The sequence below is a fragment of the Rhipicephalus sanguineus genome, chromosome 6 (assembly GCF_013339695.2).
Source record: "Rhipicephalus sanguineus isolate Rsan-2018 chromosome 6, BIME_Rsan_1.4, whole genome shotgun sequence".
In the NCBI taxonomy this organism is placed as follows: domain Eukaryota; kingdom Metazoa; phylum Arthropoda; class Arachnida; order Ixodida; family Ixodidae; genus Rhipicephalus; species Rhipicephalus sanguineus.
In genome coordinates, this window is record NC_051181.1 from 119963458 (window position 1) to 119968969 (window position 5512).

Genomic DNA, 5512 nt, shown 5'->3' on the forward strand with positions numbered 1-5512 from the left:
GGCCCTTTCGAAACAACCGGTATCGACTTTGCGGGGCCAATATTCTACAAAGAAAGCGGGTCCGAACACAAAGCTTATATTGCTTTGTTCACTTGCGCGGCGACAAGGGCCGTGCACCTCGAGCTTGTTAGAGACCTTTCATCAAAGTCATTTCTGATGGCATTCAAGAGATTTGTATCGAGGAGAGGAATCTGCAAGGTTGTGCTATCCGACAACGCTCTGACATTTAAACGAGCTTCAAGGGACTTGAACCAAATGTTCCAAGCCATAAAAGGATGCGAGGTCCGTTCTTTCTTCAGTGGGCATAATATCACTTGGAAATTCATTGTCGAGAGAGCGGCATGGTGGGGTGGCTTTTGGGAAAGAATGGTGAGAACCGTCAAGGCCACCCTTCGCCGAGTGCTCGGAAAAAGCTGCCTTGACTACGACAGCCTCGCCACAGTTCTAACTCAGGCAGAGGCTGTGGTTAATTCTCGTCCTTTGACCTTCATCTCTTCGGACGCGGGGGAGCTTATGCCCTTGACGCCTGCCCATTTCCTGGTCGGCCGCAAATTAACAAGCTTGCCTCCTCTGCGAGAGACCACGGGGTTGAAATCAACAGCAGGCACCCAGGGCCGAAGATGGAGGCAGCGTAGCGCCCTTGTCGACTCATTCTGGCGGCGTTGGAGACTCGAATATCTCCTGCAACTGCGTTCTGCGCATGTAACAAAACCAAGAACAGGAAGAAGCATCCATGAGGGAGACATAGTTCTGCTCGGGGAGGACAGAGCCCCTCGGCAAATGTGGAAGCTGTGCCGGGTACTAAAAACCTTCCCGGGAAGAGACGGCCGAACACGCGCCTGCCAAGTACTTCTACCAAACAAGAGGAAGCTTCGACGACCGGTACAAGCCTTGTACCCGCTTCAGCTGAGCGATTAGACAGCTAGCAAGGACAAAGACGGCCGAGAATGAGCGTGTGCTCATTGCGGGGGAGGATGTTAAGAATTCCGAAGGCCTCCGCGGACCCTCCCGCCGCAAAGACTGCGCGCGCGGCCCAAGCCGTCATTTTCAACAACGCGCTGTTGTATTTCTATTTGTTTCTATCCGTGCTAGTTGAGCGTGACGTGCACAGTCGACGCTTTCCAAGAAAGAGCCATAACTCCTCGTCTGCCGACATCGAGGGTCTCAGACCGCGCCACCTCCACCGGCATGGCCTCGGCGGGGCGCCTTGGACGGTGGTGTTGACTGAAGAGGAGCAGTGCGTCGTTCCGCGAGTGTTGTGCTTGTGGGGGTGGTGTACGGTTACGTCGGGAGGAGGGGACGGACTGCGTGCCTGCAGCCTGCGTGTTTAACCAGACGCTCAGAAGAACTACTAGCGAGCGGACGTGTGTCCGAACGTTGAATGTATCGTGCCTTTTCTCTGCTTTATATAAGAATACAAGTTTTCCATTTTACAACGTAATGTGAGTTTGTCTTCATTCAAAGCCTCACACGCGCAGTGAGAAGAGACGTATACCTGGCGATAGCGATTAGAGTCAGCAAGGAAGTTTAGGGCGCGAGTAATCATCTACAGCCCGACTTAAATACTGGGAAAACACGAGCAGTTTTCCACATGCTAGGAAATGTGGAAGTGTCCAGGCAGTTATTAAATATCGTAGTCAGTACTGGGACAAATATAGTACCATATGCTTTTAGTATGGCGGAGGGGATGCCATCTGGGCCACATGATAAGGATGGTTTTAAGCGCTTAATGCATTCGCTGATAAGATTTTCATCCAGCGACAAAGCACTGGATGAGCTAACTGCCTTGGGCTGTTGTCTGATATCAGTGCTGGAGTCTGAGGCCTTATAAACGGATGAGAAATGTGTGGCAAAACAGTCAGCGACGGCATGCACTTCTACCCCATTTGAGTCTAGTAGTCTGAAGGACTCTCCGCTTTTGCTAGACCGTTTACGTACATACTTCCAAAACTCAGCCGGCCTGTCAGAGGCGCTTTTTTCTAAGAATTCAATGTACGAACTATGATCCCGCTTATATAGGCGTTTAGAGAGAGTTCGAAAAAAGCTGAACTCTTCCTTCCACTCGCTGGATGGAGAACATTTAGATTTCCTGTGTGCGTGATCTTTTTGCTTCAGTGCACTGATAAGTTCAGATGAGAACCAGTGGGGATATTTACGTTGTTTAGGTGTATACTGGGGAATAAAATACTAATAATAATAATAATAATAAATAATAATAATAATAATAATATTATTATTATTATTATTATTATTATTATTATTATTATTATTATTATTATTATTATTATTATTATTATTATTATTAGGGGCGAAGCTCCTTAAGGCGGCACCCGTTCGTCCCTCGTAGTCGTAGTCGTAGTGCGTAACCAGTCTTACGCTTTGACCTCCAAGGTGGTGCCGGTGGGAGATTTTTCCTGCGCGTTGTTGAACAATAAAAAATTCGCAGCGGTAGCTAAAAGCCGACTTCTTCTGTCTCTCATTCCCATTAGCAGCCATTCTTTACCTCCAAGGTAGTGCCTGGTGAGATTTCTCCTGTGCGTGATTAAACAATAAAAATTTTGTTCAAAACGCCGTTGATTGATGAAATAAACCAGCGAAAGACGCCAGATGTTTTGTAAAAGCAAAACGGAAGAACGCCAGATGTTTCTAAAGCAAAACGAAAAGACGCCAGCTGCTTAACGAAAGACGCCGGATGTTTTCTAAAGCAGTGGTTTTCTAAACAATGAAAATTCACAGCGTACATGTAAAATTAAAGTGAGCTGCAAATCGTCATAACTCATCGAACCTCTAGTATAAACGCGCCCGATCTCACGTCGGTGATGATGTACTGGGCAGAATTCACGGAAGATTCACGGTTTACCGATGAACCTCCGCAGATTCGCCCACTCATCATCATTCACTCCGTGGATATGCTGTGATTTTTTATTATTATTATTATTATTATTATTATTATTATTATTATTATTATTATTATTATTATTATTATTATTAATCACTATCATTACCATCATGAAGGGCGCGGAAATATATTTGCCACGGGCGCCGTCCTGTCTAGTTACGCCACTGCGCCTCTAGTTTTCAGGCAAAATTGAGAAACATTTGTTGATTGGCTTCGCAGTTTGAGAAAATATCTGGTGAGGTTCATGGATACTGTCTCTCTCATTTCAAGATTCGTCGTTGCCGTTCTAGTAACTCAGTTTATTTTTTTCATCCAGCAGGTGGTCCTGTTTCAACACATGCAATTGCACTGCAGCCGTTTGAATAGGTAGAAAATATGGCCTCCTGAGCAAGAGCACCAGCTCACTTATTACTTATTAATATCAAGGGCCTTTAAAACGTCTAGAATGCACGCTGCACAAACACAAGCTGCTCGTGTTCCCGTGAACGTCGCAGGTCTGTTGCATCAGCCGCTTCCTTTTCCGCTCGTTGTTCGGGCAGCCAACGACGGCGCACTGCCACCCGGACAAATTTTTAAACATTGCACTGCCGTTCGGAGTATGCGGCAAGTAAGCAGCTGAGACCGCTACTTTCTGACAGCTCTGGAAGCACTGACACAAGCGAACACGCGACGCAAGCACGGCTATCACCTCCCGTCATCAGCAGCCCCCGTCGCCTGCACCACCAGGCGGCGCCTGGTGTCGAGAGTAGCGGCGCGGCTGACACTCGCGCTAAGAAAAATCTGGTCTATAGCACCGGCTACTCCTTTTCGCAAATAGAATTCGGGAAAATCACAGCAATAAAAAAAACTGCATAAAACAGCACCAAGGGAGAGTTCGTGTATCTTCTTCTAGAGCTCAAAATTTCTTTCCGGTGGCTTATGCACATTTATTAACTCTACGTTTTGTTGTTTGATAAAATATTCTGAAATTATCTAAACGAGCGTAACGGTGGCCCATGACAGCTCTGTGTAGTGGCGCATAGGTTGTACAATATGTGCAGAGAGCATGTGCTTGCCTTTCATTGGTAAATTTAGTAGTTTTTTCATTGGTAAGGTAGTTTTTTTTTCATTCGTAAATTTCAACTCACGAGACGCACTGCAGTCCCTGAAGTCACCGCGCGCGCAAGTTCAACTAGTCCTGGAGATCAGGCGCATAGGCAAAACTCACAAGGTACCTTATGCATTCGCCTAAGAAGACTCGAAGGCGAAAGCCATCATCTTGTTCTTCTTCAGTTCACGTATTGATCCTACCCCGTACCCCTCCTAAAGCTTTCTGCACCTCATCTGGTTTTGCATTGCCTCCGTGATCGGCCCAATGATCACGGAGGCAATGCAAAGCGACGATGTCATCTGATGTCATCACGTGACGTCACGTTATGTGACGCCATGATGACGTCACCATGACGTCACCAGTTTTGGTGATCTGTGGCGTCATGATGACGTCATTTGCTGACGTCTTCGCGGGATGATATTTTGGATCACTCGTGGTTGACGCCACCGACGCGGGACGCCGACATCGCCGACGCTCAGTTTTAGCTTTCGATGAGGCATCTAAAGCTTTCGCAATAATATTGCGCCAGAAGGCGTACATTAATTATAGTTGATATAATTAGACCGCGTTGATTGTTTCGTTAAGTGATTAGACACACCAACCGTATTGCACAAGTTTGCCTTGTAGATGTATCTGACATACGAAAAGGTAACTTGCCGCCGGCAGGGACCGAACCTGCGACAAGTTATCTTTTTGTCCACTTTACTTCTCATTTACATTCTAATTACAACAAATAATACCCCCTATACTTTCCTTGGCATTATTGTCTGTTAGTTCTCATTAATATTGTGTCTAACAAAGAAAAACGAGCCCTTAAAAGTAATCTTCTTTCTTTCATTCATAGCGAGGGTCTCGTTCTGGCAGACTAGATGCCTTCAGGTAGTATGAGAGCGATTATTGGTCAGCTGCCGGCTCGTAAAAAGATCACGTGCTACGTGACGCCAATAGGCACAAAAAAGAGTGTTCCACACTCGCCGCCATGGCTGCGATCGGCGCTGACTAACACTCCTAGGTTAAAATGCACATGTATACCCGATAAAGTGGACGAGAGGATGACCGCCGCCGTAGCTCAGTGGTAGAGCATCGGACGCGTTATTCGATGATCGCAGGTTCGATCCCTGCCGGCGGCAAGTTATCTTTTCGTCCACTTTACTTTCTTCTCATTTATATTCTAATTACTACAAATAACACCCCCTATACTTTCCTTGGCATTATTGCCTGTTAGTTCTCATTAATACTGTGTCTAACAAAGAAAAACGAGCCCTTAAAAGTCACCTTCTCACTTTCATTCAGAGCGTACGAAGGTCACTTCGCTCGCTGCAGCAGCCGCGATTGCGAAACGAGCACACTGTTCAAAGAGAAAGAAGTAACAACTGTGACACTTGATAGTGCGCGCTCGCCCTATGCGTGTTCTTTTCGTGCGTCCTTTGCGCTTGAGCGACGCGCTGGAAATTGCGAGCTGCTTTCCGTTCTTCGCGTTACATTCCAATTTTTTGCTATCGCATTCATTGCTTCGCCGTTGC

The 5512-nt window shown here is 46.5% G+C and overlaps 1 non-coding gene across 1 annotated transcript; it reads left to right on the plus strand.

The window, feature by feature from the left end:
• The first annotated feature begins 5047 nt into the window (after window positions 1-5047).
• On the plus strand, window positions 5048-5119 carry Trnat-cgu (transfer RNA threonine (anticodon CGU)). Its single transcript has one exon. It is a non-coding gene; the product is annotated as a tRNA-Thr (tRNA).
• Window positions 5120-5512: the final 393 nt, after the last annotated feature.